The 16,623-nt window shown below is 37.6% G+C and overlaps 1 protein-coding gene and 1 pseudogene across 2 annotated transcripts in view; one reads left to right on the forward strand and one right to left on the reverse strand.

The window, feature by feature from the left end:
• Positions 1 to 16,623, reverse strand: part of Dcaf6 (DDB1 and CUL4 associated factor 6) — a 114,622-nt gene that overhangs the window by 96,567 nt on the left and 1,432 nt on the right. The window lies entirely within an intron of this gene.
• On the forward strand, positions 5,730 to 5,844 carry LOC114615973 (annotated as a pseudogene).

Here is a 16,623-nt window from a genome sequence, read left to right on the forward strand (position 1 = left end):
AGGAAGGAGAGTGCGGGGGACAAACTTAGGAAGCTTTTTAAAAATAGATTGGCATGTAGTTTTTCTTAAAAAAAAACTTTCATACTTACAGGATGTATATTTTAAAAGTATAAATGAATCTTGAATTAGCAAGTTTAAAGTGTAGCAGCCATTAAAAACTGGTTTCTTAATGTTTTTCTAAATATTAAACCTAATATTAAATATTAAATCTAAATATTAAATATTAAATAAATGTAACCATTTCTATACATATTGGTAAACAGAACATCCAGGTATTTAATTTGAAAGCTCACAACTATAAAAAATAACTATTTTTTATATATGATTTTTATCTTTTAAAACCTTGTGAAGCAAATACCAGAGACTGGTGTATCTCATCAATTGTGTAGGGCAAGTATCTTTTTTCTTCCTTTTGTTTCCTATGTCATATATATTACATTAAGTGACTATAAATGTAAATGTTTTATTAAAATATTATAACAGTGTCATGCTATTATAATTGGTTTTAAAGATAAAAAACTAAGAAATTCAGTATCTTAATAAACCACATTGCTCTACTGTTGCTTTATTTTTTTAACTCCCTGTCCCACCCCACCCACGCATGCTAAGTAAGGGAGCATCTACCACTAAGCTATATTCTATGCCTATAATTAGCTTTTGAATCTTATTTTCAGTTTTTTTATATAATAAAAATGTAGGAGACAAAAGAATTTTTTAAAATCATTTCCTTTTGGCCAAAGGTAGGTTTGGTACTCTATCTGAATAAAAGTAACAAGGTACTCAAATTAATAATATGATAAAAATTACAAGTAGTAAATGCTAAAATATTAGAAATAATTTTCTTAAAATGTAAAGTCTGAATTTAAATCTAGCTATAGCTATTTTGATCTAGAAAAAATGGTGGTAGGTCATAAAAATACAGAAAATAAAATGAGTTGTTCTGTAAGCGCCCTCACATAGGAAATATGTACCCAAAGACTGGAAGCAGGGCATGATACTGTTAAATAAATAATTCCTGAATGATGCATTGGTATGAATCTGGACACAAACTGATGGTGTTATTTAGATATCCTACAAAAATGTGCTTTCAGAAGCCAAAACCAATCAAAAAATAAGCTTCAAGTTTAAAAACCTGAGTTATTTCATATTAAATTAAACTCTTTTGAACAGTATTAAAAGTTACACATACTTAATCAGTTTCTCCTCCCTCCTACTCCTCTTTGCCCCTCTCTCAAGAGTCAGTGATCAAGTCTATGACCTTACACATGCTAGGCAACCACTCTACCACTGAACCTTTCCTAGCCCCACCATTCCTTCCAAAGCCAGAGGGAAAGGATTATACCACACACAACACAGCAGGCAGTATGAGCTTTAAATTCATGTTGGTCTCCTTGTCTCCCAAACCCACCTACCATCTCAGAGAAGTCCAAGGGGATGTGGTGTACATAATAAATGGGTTTAGATTACAACTGAAGTACTGAGCTGAGGTCTTCTGGAAGAGCAAATGATCTTAACCATTAAGCCATCTCTCTAGCCCTGGAAGATGAATTCTTAATCTGAGTGGCACCATTCCATGGGCTTTGGTCTTAGACTTCATGTAAAGAAAGCTGGCTGAGCACAAGCATTCATCTCCCCTGTCAGTTTCCCCCTGCTTCCTGACGGTGGATACAGCATACCCAGCAGCCTCAAGCCCCCGACACCATAAGCCTCCTGGCTGGGATGAACTATTAACTGCACCAAAATCAATCCCTTCTCCTTTAAGCTGCTTTTGTCAGGGTATTTAATCACAAAAGACAGAGAATTAATTAATGCACCTAGAAAACAGCCTTGTGCAAAGGTTCATTTACAACCTTATTTTAGGCAAAGACAAAGTACCAATGGAAGAGGGCATAAATCATGTCTTTAAAGGGTGGGGAAAGGTACCTTTCCAGATCTACAACAAATTTTCCATTCAATAATCAAAAAGAAATACATGGTTACTATGAACTATTTTATCTCAGTTAATCTAAACCATGTTTCTCAGAATTCATTCCAGGAATGAATTCTATCATTAAACAGGACAGACAGCCATATTTACATAAAATTTGGGAAGATGAAAGTAAAACACCATCAGTATTGGATTGTGTCTACAGAAGGTTGGAGCAGATGCTCTCAAGGCACACCAATGTGGCTAGCTGTTGACTCACCTTGATAAAATGGCACAACTAGTCCTGTAACTGTACCACTTTTCTGTGCAGCATCTTTTCTTCAAATACTGGGCCAACTGTACACTCAAATTAGTAGCAAAGGACATAAGTTTTTCCCTACAGAATGTCCACATTGATTACATTTGCCAATCTAATTAATGTCTAACAGTCTATGTCTTCAAGACATCTAGCTCGTGCTTATAAAGAGGGTGAATTCTATCATTAGACATGATAGGCAGCCATGTTTATATAAGATTTGGGAAAGTGAAAGTAAAACACCACAAATATTGGTATTCAAGATTCAAGTTTGTCCTTGCTTCCTTCTACTTTGCACTACCTTCCCTTTCCAACTGTGTTGGAGGATAGTTTTGTGCACTGTGTATTCAATGCTGATTTCTATGCCCAGACACCTGGTTGCAGTCCAGATGATGGCATGATCAAACATCTCCAGTCTCAATGTTATATAAAAATTGTTTCCATCACTTCTGGTTAGTTAATAAGGTGTTTATCAGCCAATAGCTAGGCAGGAGAATAGGTCAGGACTGCCATCTGATCCAGTCAGGGAGTCTCAAAGAGACCAGAGAGAAGTGAAAGAGACGGTGTGGAAAAACCACATGGAGAGACCAGGATGATTTGCCTTGAGATCTCAATGAGAAAGCAGCCATGAGGCCACACATGGACCAGAGCAAACTAGGGGCAAGACAGCAAATAACAGGACATTTGGCTGGATAGTAGCACCTAGTTGGGTTAGATCAGAACCTGCTCAGCTTAGTGTGTGCAGCTTTTAGTAAAATAAATAAATAAATAAAAAATTATATATATATATATATATATATATATCAGGTCTCTATGTCTTTATTCAAGAGCTAAAACAGGATAGAGCTGGCACAGAGCCATCCTATAGCTATTCAAGTACAAGGAGAACAGAGAAACCCCTGTAAGAAATACTTTTACACAATTGCTTATCCTATACAGGATGTCAAGTCCAGAATCAGATACAAAGAGAACAACTTCACCAAAGCTCTTTAGTGAGTTCTCACAATAATAAGAGCAAGACTCATCTTTATGTGTATGCTTGTACTAGTAGTGCTGATTAGGTTTTGTCAGCAACACAAATCTTAAAGAGTCACCTAGAAAGAAACCTCAGTTGAGGAGCTGCCTCACTCAGATTGGCTTGTAGGCATATCTATGTAGCATTTTCTGAATTAAGATTGATATAGGACAGCCCAATTCATTGTGAGTGATGAAACCCACTGACAAGTGGCTCTGGCTGTGTAAGAAAGACACTCTGAAAGCAAGCTAAGGCATTTGCTATTGTCTCTGTTTCTCTTTATGACAGACTACAAACTATAAGCCTATCAGAACACAGTCCAGGAATAGAGCTGTGTGAAGAGAATTATGAGTGCTTGTGAGAACACTCCAAGAAAACAAGACAAGGGCCTTGTGACCTCAATTTCTTCAAAATATGGGACTGTTCTTGGAATGTGTTTTTGTCCTCCTCCCAGATGTACTAGATAGAACTGAGTTTACTTCAGATTACTCAGTATTGTTTGCTGTTGGTATTCAATTAAATGTTTAATCCATCCTTTATATGTTTCAATAGAAAAACATGTTTTTGCCATGTGTAGCTTGTCCTTATGGTTGTATACAGCTTGGCCTCATGAGAACTTTACTCAGGTGACCTCTCTTAACCCTCAGAATATAAACTGTCTGATGACTGAATAAAGTTCACTATTGCATGAGACCTTAGTCTGCCTCACTCATCAACTCCATCCTCCCAGGTCCCACTGCCTCTAGAGCAATGACATAAGCCAAATAAATGCTTTTCTCTCCAATTTGGTTAGTGTGCTATCACAGTAACACAAGGCTGTTTCTGTGATTGAACCCATACACATTAAACACCTTCAGTAAGCTTTGCACAGAAGGCAATTTTCAGCCTAATAAAGAATATCTATTAAAACAAACCAACCAACAAACAAACAAGAAAACTATAACTTACACTGTATGTAATAGCAAAATCAGAAACGAGGCAAGAATATTCACTTTCACTACAACTATTAAAGACAGTTTAGCCTATGTAATAATGTAAAAAGTTTTAATTTTTAACCTTTATTTTAACCTTTTATTTTTTATTTTTTAGGTTTTTTTTAAATGTCTCTGAGTATCTACCTATATGTATGTAGGTCTGTATGGTGCCTGAGGAAGACAGAAGATGGTGTTAGATCCCCTAGGACTGGAGTTACAGATGGTTGTGAGCTGCCCTGTGGGTGCTAGGAATTGAACCCAGGTCCCCTGGAAGAACAGCTTGTTATATTAACTGCTAAGCCATTTTTCTAGCCCACAAGAAAAAAATTAAAATGCAGATTGTGTAAAGGAAACACTTTCCTATAGGAAAAGAATATCAGCATACAAATTCTTGAGAAATATTTTTAAATATTAGAGTCACCTAAAAATATTTTAAAATATTTCAAAATCTTTAGAAATATTTTCAAAACTCCTTGAACTACTAATATGTAAGTTGAGTACAGATCAACAGAAGCAGTGGTTTCACCGCTGTCTGGCCTGGATAGTTTTGGTGGTCTGGCCTTCAATTCTACATAGCTAAGAATAACCTTAAACTACAGATCCTCCTTGTCCCCGCCTCCCAAGCATGAGGATTAGTACACCTGAGCCACCTTAACCAGCTATGAAATCATGCTGTTATTTAGTAACAATGAACACGTGAAAACTGAATTTAAGCCTGAAATTATTCACAACTGCACCACAGAAAACTAAACTTTCAGCCACCACGCCTTTAATCCCAGCACTTGGGAGGCAGAGGCAGGTGGATTTCTGAATTCGAGGCTAGCCTGGTCTACAGAGTGAGTCCCAGGATACCCAGGGCTACACAGAGAAACCCTGTCTTGAACCCCCCTCCCCCCAAAAAAGAAAGCAAACTAAACTTTCCATTTAAGCATAAACATAAAAAATGTGCATAATGAGATCTATAACTTTATTAAATTCCTGAATTAATGGATTAACACATCATATTGATAGAGTACAAGACTCAGGATAATAAAGATATCGGTTTCCCCAAATTCATCTTTAAGCCCATCAACAACTGTCGAAATTCCAGCAATGAATTTGGACATATGGATAAGTTTATAAAACAAATGATTTTGAAGAGAAGGAGAAATAACTCTATCCTGATGTTAAAGCACACTGTGTAACTATAGAAACAAAACGGTACTATATTCTCAGAGGAACACAAGAACAAATAAGCAAATTCAGAATCAGACACATTTTGTAAAGGAAAAAGAGCCTTTTAAATAAACTGAGTGAGATACCCATAGTACAAAAATTAATTTTGAACTGAACTTTACATCTACAAACATTAACTCACTATGAAACCTAGATTGAAGTATAAAACTGTAAAATTTTAAGAAAAACTCATAGTAAAACAATTTTTAGGTTCACTCATGATGATAAGAGTTCTTTGTGGCATGATACTAAAGTGCAATCCATAATAAAACAGTAATAAATTAGAAATCAGTTTATTGCACCCCTGCCCCGAGAGTCATTGCAGGTATGGCTGCTGCATGGGGCAGAGAAGAGAGAGGTTATGTTTATGTTCAATATTCTGATCTATGAACATCTGAATGATTAGTAGCCTAACACTGAAAAAAGCAAGCCTGAGATAACCACTATGGAGTCCATGCTGGCCTCAAACTGGACAGATGTTCCTGCCCCTGCCTCCCAAGTGCTAGAATTAAAGGTGTCCACCCAAATACCTTTATTCTTAACCCCAAATTAGAAAAAACCCAACTATCTAAAAACAGAAGAATAGATAAATATTTATACTCAATAATAAAAAGGAATTATTGATGCATACAATTTAGATGCATTTCAAGACAATTATGCCAAGTAAAAATCTAATCTGAAATACTAAATACCATCATTTATAAGATTACACACATTATATGTCTATATAATATTGTTCTTCTTTTGAGACAGGTATATATTTGTCCAGGTTGGTCTCAAACTTATGGAATTAAATAATCCAGCTGCTTATTCTCCTAGGTAGTTTTGAATATAGTCATGTACCACAGTAACCAATATATGACATCTTTGAAGTGACAAAACTCTGTGTTAAGAACAGAGTTGTGGTTGTCGGGATCACAGTAGTAAAGAAAGAGTAGAAAAAGGGTGGTACAAATGATCCATGTGGTGGAATTTTATGCTTTAACCACATTAACCCATAATTAGTAAACTAAAATTAACATTAATTTGTCAAAATAAATATTAGATTACATTGCATGGAACTAAATGCACACATATTAATGAATTTGTGTAACATTACAAAATCTGAATAAGGAATGCAAATTCTGTCAGTTTCCTGACTATTAAATTTCAAAAGAGCCGGGCCGTGGTGGCGCACGCCTTTAATCCCAGCACTTGGGAGGCAGAGGCAGGCGGATTTCTGAGTTCGAGGCCAGCCTGGACTACCCTGTGAGTTCCAGGACAGCCAGAGCTACACAGAGAAACCCTGTCTCGAAAAACCAAAAAAAAAAAAAAAAAAAAAAAAATTCAAAAGAAATTACCATTGGGGTACTGGTTAAAGGGTATATGACATATAGCTTTCTATTACTTAACTTTTCTAAAAAAAAATTTTAATTTTACATGGTTTTGGCTATATGTATATCTGTGCACCACTTGTGTGTCTTGTGCCAGCAAAGGCCAGAAACAGAGCATCAGATCCCTCAAAATGTAGCTAGAGATGGTTGTGAGTCACAATGTAGGTAGAAAGAATTGAACCTGGGTCTTCTGGAAAAGCATCCAGCATGCTCGACCACTGAGCCATCTCTCCAGTCCCAAATGTTCTACTATGTTTTATAATTGCATAAGTCAATTATTTTTCTTAAAATATAGAGGTTTTTTAAACTTAAAAAATATTTCCCACATAGAAAACGCCAAGCCTAGATGTCTTCAATTATTTAAGGAAAAAGTACTTTCAACCTTATACAAATTCAGAAAACCAGACCATATCCCACTCACGGAGTCAACATCATTAGTATAAGAGCTAAGTACATTCAAACTATAAGCTAGCTAAACTACCATCTATGAACAACAGCTTAAAACTCACTGAAACTTAAGTTAAAACATAAAAAGGATAATTTGCTATAATAATAAGAGCCCAGAAAGTGAATATTGGTTCAAATCAATCAAAAAACCCAAATTTAATCAGTGGGAAAAATTTTAAAACTTCATTTTTAACTTTATTGTTACTGTGTATGTGGTGTTCGTGGGGGCAGGTCTATGCTATGGTGTACATTATGGAGGTCAGATAACTTTAAGAAGCTCTTTTCTCCTCTTACTTCTATGTAGATTCTGAGGACTGAACTCAGATCATCACTGGGCAGCAAGACCCATTGTGCCATCATGCCAGCCTCCAAATAATTTTTTAAAAATTGTTTGTATTTACTGGCTTTCTATATTTTTTCATGCTTTGATCATATTTTCCCCTATCCCAACTCCTCCTAGGTCCTCCCCATCTCCCTACATCCATCATTTTTCTCAAAAATAAAGTAAGATAAAATATAAAAATACCAAACTAACCAATAAAGAATACACAAGTAATATGAACCTAGACTGTGTTGGCCAACTATTCCTGAGCATGGGGCCTTCCTGGAGTGTGGTTGATATACATACCCAGTGTCACTCCATTAGGGAAAGATGATTTTCCCTTCCCCAGTAAGTATCAACTGCAAATAGCTTATCGATTAGGGATGGCACTTTGTCCACAAAAAATTTTCTGATAAAAATAGAAAAGTCTGACGAAAGTAAGTCCCCAGTTGTGATCAATAGCTCAGCAATCTAGCAATAGAAGACTTTCCTAATGTGAGGATAATCTACAAAAATCTATAGCTAACAACACACGTAACAGCCAAAGTCAATCTTTTACATTTATATTTATGGTGTAAGTATTTTGCCTTCATACATGTATACGTACAATGCTTGTACAGTGTTCGTAAAGGCTAGGAAACCCATGAAAACCCTTAGAACTAGAGTTACAGACAACTGTGATCTAACATGTAGGTACTGGGAAACAAGCCTGTGTGTCTTCTGCAAGAGGAGGAAGTACTCTGAGACTGACTGCCCATCTCCCCACCCCAATCCCTCACCCTTGTACCCTCTATTTGCTTTTTTTTCTTTTTGCAGGAATGGGGCTTGAACCCAGAGCCCTGTACATGATGGGTAAGTGCTCTCCCACAGATCTACATCTAACCCCTGACAATCTTTTTTAAAATCAGGAATGAGGGCTAAAGAGATGATTCAGTGGTTACAAGCTCTTGTTGCTCTTGCAAAGGGCCTGGTTTCAGTTCCTAGCACTCACTCAGTGGCTCATTGTCTCTGTAACTCCAGTTCCAGGATATTCAATCAAAAAATACCTCCATGGACACCAGGTATGCTGTGGTAACCATACACCCATAAAATCAGAATACTCATACACATAAAGTAAGTCTTTAAAAAATTTATGGAAATAAAATAATTGCCTTAGTTAAACTAAGGTTTCTTCCTGTAATTGTGAGAAAACACAAAAGCACCTTGAGGAAAGGGTTTACTGGGCTTACAATTGCATAATATAGTCGACCACTGAGAGAAGTCAGGAAAGGAAATGAAGCAGAAGCCATGGAGGAATGCTGTTTAGAGACTTGCTCCTCATTGCTCAGTTTGCTTTCTCATGCACCCCAGTACCGTAAGCCTAGGGATGGTAGCACCCAGAATGGACTGGACCCTTTCATGTCAATCACTAATGAAGGAAATGTCCCAAAGACTTGCCTACAAGCCAGTCTGATGAAGGCATTTTTCCAACAGAAGTTCCCTCTCGATGCCCTGGCTTGTATCAAGCTAACAAAAACTAACCAGCACAACTGACCCTGTCAAGCAACAGTGTCCACTCTCATATCTACAATTCAACTTTGTGAGTCTTACCCAGAGCAATTAAATAAAAGAAGAACTAAATACAGGTACAAAAGGATGAATCAAACTTAATATGCAGTGACATAAACATTCACATAAAATTTCAAAAAAAAATCTGAAAGAAAAATATCACATAAATTAATAGGTATGTTTTAATTGTGGTTCAAGATGTAAGACCAATTGTTTTTATTTTTCTAAGCCCATTCTAGGGCTGGGGCTGTAACTCAGTGAAAGCTTGCATAGCATGAAATGAAGCCCTGGGTTGAATCCCCAACACAGCAAAACACAAAACTACTGAATCAATGAATACCAAAATAAAGAGATAGATCAGAATCATTGTTTGAAAGATTCAATACTATAAAGATGAACATTCTTCCAGACATGATATAGTTTGAACACTGTACTGGCTGGTTTTGTGTGTCAACTTGACACAAGCTGTAGTAATCACAGAGAAAGGAGCCTCCCTTGAGGAAACACCTCCATGAGATCCAACTGTAAGTCATTTTCTCAATTAGTGACCAAGGGTGGGAGGGCACACTGGGGTGGTGCCATTCCTGGGCTGGTGGTCTTAGGTTCTATAAGAAAGTAAGCTGACCAATACAGGGGAAGCAAGCCAGTAAGTAACATTCCTCCATGGCCTCTGCATCAGCTCCTGCTTCCTGACTTGTGTGAGTTCCAGTCCTTTGGTGATGAACAGCAATGTGGAAGTGTAAGCTGAATAAACCCTTTCCTCCTCAACTTGCTTCTCGGTCATGATGTTTTATGCAGGAATATAAACCCTAAGACAAACACAAAACAGCAAGTCTTTTGTTGTTGTTATCGTTTTTGAGAAGCTGACAGGCTGTGATTTTGTTGATGATGGTGGTGGTTTTGAGACAAGCCTTTCTATTTAGCCCCAACTGACCTGGAATTTACTATATAAACCAGCCTAGTCTCAAACTTGTAGCAATCCTCCTGTCTCTATACCCTAAGAGCTGGGATTATCAATGTGCATCACAAGCCAGGACAGACAAACTGTTTTAAAATTGTATATGAAAATGGAAAGAGCTCAGAATAGCCTGGGCAATTCTGAAAAGAGACAAGGACCAAGCATCACATGACACTAGAGGACAAAGGATTCCTTTGGCAGGATCTTAGAGTTACAGATAACTTAAAAAACAGATTCATAGGCACTAAATGAAGCTGGGGGGAGGAATAGCCATACCTATGTGAAAATGATTCTACAAAGCTGATTAGAATGTCCTGATCATGGAAGAGTTGGAATGCTGCAGATATTGAGTCTAGCTATCTTAGGTTACCTTTAATACCTTATGAGGCAATCATTGCTCACCTCTGTGTCTGACCTACATTCTTACAGGCAAAACCTTTGGAATGTATAAACTTAGTTTCCAGCAACCCCAAAGCTAAAAATGTTATTGAACAACATTCATAACCTAAAATAGAATTTCTCCCTTTGCTATAACCCACCCACCTTTTGTTCTCACCAATGAATTTGGAAAGTGCCTTGATCTCTGACTTCTTTTATTTGATTGCCATACAAGTTCATACAACTGCTTCCACCCTGAGCATCTACATAGTAACATGTTATTCAGAGCAACTTGAATCTGTGTTCCCAGGACACAGTCATTTATAGTTGACCCAGAATAAACAATATCTTATTCCTTTGAGTTAGAGCTTTGTCTTTCACAGAAGAAAAATGAAAGACAACTGTACTGGAGTTAGAGAAACAGAAATGGGGCAGGCAAGTTGGAGATTGCAACAGCTGCAAAAGATGAAAGTGAAGAAAAAGGAAAATTGTACTTTCTGAATTAGATATCAAGAAAGCAGACAGACTTAGCACTGGTAGTCTGTAGCAGTCCCATGGGGGTGGTAGAGGGTGTGTATAGATGGAGACCTTTCGAAGAATGAGAATGCCCAAGTCAGACAGCAGAAAGCAGGCAGGCTGAACATCATGGTTCTGTAAGCATCTTCACCGGGGGGCTTACTGGAGAACAAGGACAATTCTCATTAAGGGGAGAGATATTCCTCCCCATCTTATGTCTTTTTTTTTTTTTTTTTTTTTTTTTTTTTTTTTTTTTTTTTTTTTTTTGGTTTTTCGAGACAGGGTTTCTCTGTATAGTCCTGGCTGTCCTGGAACTCACTCTGTAGACCAGGCTGGCCTCGAACTCAGAAATCCTCCTGCCTCTGCCTCCCAAGTGCTGGGATTAAAGGCATGTGCCACGACCGCCCAGCATCTTATGTCTTTATATTTCATTGTTTTCTGGGTTCAGCCTAGGTCTAGGCTATCCTCTTGCGATTAATTGTAAAAATGACTTTTCCCCTTATTAAAAGGAGCACTTGGCATTGCTTGGGAATGGGAAGCTCCTGATAGCCACAAAGATTAGTATCAACTCTAAAAAAGACATTTGTAAATTTACAGATCATCAACCAGGCTAATGTGCCAGAGAGTATCACTGTGTTAATATTTGTGTATCAAAGGGGTTTACAAACCTGGGACCACTTTTTGCATGAGAAAAAGATCTTTTGCATCAAAAAACATACTTTTACCAGAAGAACCTGACATAGTTATTGTGCTAATTTGAATGACCATGGCCTCCATAGGCTCATATATTTGAATGCTTAAGTCATCAAGGAGTGAAAGTGTTTGGGAAGGATTAGGAGGTGTGGCCTTGTTGGAGTAGATATGGCCTTGTGAAGGAGGTATGTCTCTGTGGGTGAGCTTTGAGACTTTAAAAGCCAGGCCCAGTCTTTATGTGTGTGTGTGTGTGTGTCTGTCTGTCTGTCTGTCTGTCTCTGTCTGCCTGCTCCCTGGGGATTAGGATGTAAAGCTCTCATTTACAGCTACAATGCCATGCCCGTCTACTTTCCATTAAGATGATTATGGACCAACCCTCTAAAACTGTTAACCCCCAATTAAATGTTTCCTTTTATAATTGTTTCCTTGGTCATAAAATCTCTTCATAGCAATAGAATAGAAACTAAGACAGTTATGCATTATTTCCCAAAAGGTGCCAGGGAAGCAGTCAGCTGCAAATGGCCACTTTATTCCATTCTCTCTTCCCTTCCTTTCATCTCCTATCACACATTAAGCCCATTTTAAACACTTACTATAAACAATAAAGTGCTGGCACAAAGACAGAAACTTAAATCAATGAATGTGGTAGAGAAATTGACTTGAACATATATGGTTAATTGATTTTCAACAAAGGGGGAAAGTCTTTTCACAAACAGTGGTGGATCAATTTTACATTCATTCATAAGGAAAGATATGAAGCTTGATTCACCTCATAGCACGTATCAAAAATAACTCAAAATTGTTCTTAGTGTTAAATATATGAGATATAAAATAGAAAACTTCCAAGGGACAAGAAAACAGCAAAATATTTTGTGGCCTTGGATTATGTAAAGATTCTTAAACAGAACACAAAAGTTTCAAAAACATTAAACTATATTGCTAAAAACAATGTTTGGAAAACACTGTTAAAAGACAGATGTGTAATAATAGTTCAAGGCCATCCTTGGATTACATGAGACCCTGTTTCAAGAAAGTAAGAGGGGGATAAAAAGGGAGCAGTCCAGGGGACAGGAGGGGGTGGGTGGGGAGAGGAAGGGCAAGACGGGAGGTAGGAAAGTGGAAAGAGGACCGAAGAGAGAAGAAAAACAAGGAAGGAGTGCAGGGACAGGTTAGGAGAGGTGAGAAGGGAGGGTGGACTACAGAAAAAGAAAACAGCACCAGGCATGGTGGCAATACATCTATAATCTCAGCATTTGGAAAGTAGTTCCAGATCAGCCTGGTCTATCTAAGGAGAGACCCTGTCTTAAAAGACCAAAAATAAAATTAAAAACTAAAGGGAAAAACAGACAAGGCAAACAGGGGAGAATGTATGTTAAAACAAACAAACCAACCTATTTGACTTTAATCCCAGCATTCAGGAGACAAGAGGCAGGTGGAACTCAGTGAATCTGAGGCCAGTTTGATATATACATATTGAGTCACAGCCCAGTCACAACTACAGAGTGAGCCTCTGCCTCAAAAAATAAAATACAATAAATTTTCTAATCTATTTACTTAAGAACTTGTACCAAAACAGATATAGACAGACAGATAGATAGATAGATGTATTAAAAATATTTAAAAGGTAACCTTCACATTTAATCAATGTACACGGATCTAAAAAAAAAAAAGGATATTTAATCATTAGCCATTAGAAAAATACAAACTGAAGCAATATACTTCTATCCACCTCTTACCAAAAAAAAAAAAAAAAAAAAACAAAAAACAAAAAAAAAAACAAGCTAAATTTAGAGCTGGAGAGATGGAATGGCAGTTAAAGGCATGTGTTGCTTTTACAGATTTGGTTTGGTTCCCAGCACCTACATGGTGAATCACAACTAACCTTAACTCCAGTTGTAGGCACTCTCCTGACTTCCACAGGCACCAGGCCTGAATGTCAAAGCACACACACACACACACACACACACACAGAGAGAGAGAGAGAGAGAGAGAGAGAGAAAGAAAGAGAGAGAAAGAGAGAGAGAGAGAGAGAGATAGAGGGAGGGAGGGAGGGAGAGAACACACAGTAAAGAGCACACATTCATGGGCATAAAATAAATCTTTAAAAAGAGGAGGAGCTAACATCAGAAGAGTATGTAAAGCAAACATTGACAAGAAGAGCTAGAGCCCGCACATCAAGTGGGAATGTGATATGATGCAAATTATGTTGAAGACCAAGCTGAACACATTATAGACCCAGCAATCTTACTGATTTACCCAAGAAGTGAAGACTTCTGTCAACGAGCACTAATAAAATAAAACCTACCTCATTTTTTATAAGGTCTAAGTGAAATTTCACTATAATTTATAGCTTCTTTGTAAACTCTCACCAGTGTTTTAAAAAGAATTTTGGGTAAAATTTTTTGTTTTGGTTTTCTTTGTATTCCCTCTATGTGCCTCAAGCTGGCCTTAAACACAGTAGTACCATGCTGCCTCTGGCTCCCACAAAACTGGGATTACAGGTAGCCAGTTTAGAAAAGCATCTTTGAAAAAAGCAAACATCACAAACAAAAACCACATTTATTGATTTTAGGATAAGGAATGGGTCGTGTTACATGTGTGTGGATCGGAGGACATTTTGGGAGTCTGTTCTCTCCTACTGTATTGGTCCCAGGAATCTAACTCAAGATGTCAAGTCTCAACAGGAAGGGCCTTACCCAACCATCACAGTGCCTCATTTTTGGGTTTTGGGGTTTTTGTTTTTATTTTTCACACAGAGTCACATCTCGCCAGGCTGGCCTGGAACTTGTAGACAATCATACCTCAGCCCCCTACCACACCTGGCTTGTGTATATAATATAGGCACGTTTTGTCCACCTGTCTGTATGTGTGGGTGCACCGGCCAATGCATGAAGTCCAGAGGACACAGAGAGCTCTCACGCTCGCGCTCTCTCTCTCTCTCTCTCTTTTTATTCCTCTGAGACAGGATCACTTGCTAAAGCTTAAGCTCTCTGTTTAGCTAGGTTGACATGACAGTCATCACACCCAGTAACGTTCCTGCCTCCATCCACTACCCCAGCTTTTTACAAGGATGCTGGAGACCCAAACTTGGTCCCCTTGCTTGTACAGTGAGCACACTTACTCAAGTAAACCATCCTTCCAGGCCACCCATCCTATCCTTTTTGTTGTTTTTAAATAATGTGTCTCCTGTACTCCAAGCACAAGCTGGCCTAGCATGCCTTAATCCTCCTCTCTGTCTCTGCCCCCCCCCCCCCCGCAGGTGGTAGAGGTATGAGCCACCATACCCAGTTGAATTTTTTTTAATTGCCTCCGTTTATTAATTTTCAGAGAGGGTCTCATGAATTCCAGGCTGACCTTGAACTCTTTATCATCCTGCCTCCACCTCCTAAGTGCTAGGATTACAAGCTGACACCTCCACATCCAGAATGCTGTGCTAGAAATGGAAGCCAGGGCTTCATGCATGTTAGGCAAGCACTCTGTTAAATGAGCTACACCTCCCAGGACCTAACCCTCACATACTTAAGATCAGGCAGTGGAGAGAGCAAACCTGTTTGTGTTTTAGGAAGTCAGTGAATACATTAGAGTCATTATCTAAAAAATTGATAATTTTGCTAGTTTTCTCTCCTTGTTTCACTCCTGAGGAAGTTAGTGGGACCTTAGTGTTTTGTTTCTTTAGCATCAAGACCTCTATAAAAGTGAACATTCCAGTTTGAATGTTACTTAGCAGTAATTCATTATTATGAATACAAATAATAGAAACCTATTAGAAAATGCAAACTATAATACTCTGAACAACTATAATGTTTAAATCTGCATATCTTTAAGAAATCAATTAACTTTCTAAGTTCCTTACACTTGGAATTTAAAAGGCTGGTGTTTGTTTGTTTGTTTGGAGACGGAGTTTCACTAAATATACTTCAAACTCTCAGCAAGTCTCCTCATCAAACAAGGCTTTATGAGAAAGGTCATCTCCCCCTCCCTACACCTACACACACACACACACACACACACACACACACACACACACACAAAGAAACTTATTAGATGATGGGTATTAGTTAGACTGTAGTTTTTATTTCAAAGATGGACATAAACAGGTGGTCCTCCCCATCACCCCTTAACTTGGAAGTGCTGGGATTACAGGTATCCTCCACCTATCCTAGCTAAAATCACTTTTAAAGAAATGCTAATATAAAGTATGCATCATTGTTACACTTAAATTACTTAAAGCTAAATATAGTAGCAAACATCAGTAATTCCAGAATTTAGTCTTAAGTGTTCTCTCTTTGCAATACATGAGTTCCTAGAGATCAAGCTGAGGCATGCAGGCCCTACTGACCATGTCTTCATTACCTTAATCATACACAGTTGAAAACTTAAACTGCCCGAGGAATTGAAATAAAAGACTAAACTACAAGTTCACTCACACAAAACTTTAGCATTTGCTTTATTAGGGTAAAAATATGTTTTTTTTAGACAAAATAAATTTTAAAATAAATTTTCACACGTCTGTAAGTCAAAGATTTTAAAAAGGACTTTACAAATGTTAAAAACAAGCACTCTAGGTACTTACTACAGCATATGTAAACGATGTTTGCACAGTCATGACAGTGAACACATATCACAGAAAAAGGGACAGAGTCAGGTGAAAACTTACAATGTAATCCCAGCTACCAGGAGAATGAGATAAAAGTTAAGGCTAGCCTAGGCTATATAGGGAGCCTCTGTTTCAAATAAAAATTAAAGAGACTAAAACTTAGAGCATTAAAATTCTTCATTAAGTACTATGTAATGTTTTACACAAATTTTTATGTCTGAAAGGACCTCAAGATGGAGTGAAGAAAAAGCAAGGGGAAAATGCTTACACCACCGTGCATCCAGTTTTCTTTCACACACACGGAGCATGAACATGCATGCACTATTTCTATATAGGTATGTATTTCTAAGAAGGAAAGAAATCAA

This window comes from Grammomys surdaster, unplaced genomic scaffold (assembly GCF_004785775.1).
Source record: "Grammomys surdaster isolate TR1022 unplaced genomic scaffold, NIH_TR_1.0 130, whole genome shotgun sequence".
Lineage (NCBI taxonomy): Eukaryota > Metazoa > Chordata > Mammalia > Rodentia > Muridae > Grammomys > Grammomys surdaster.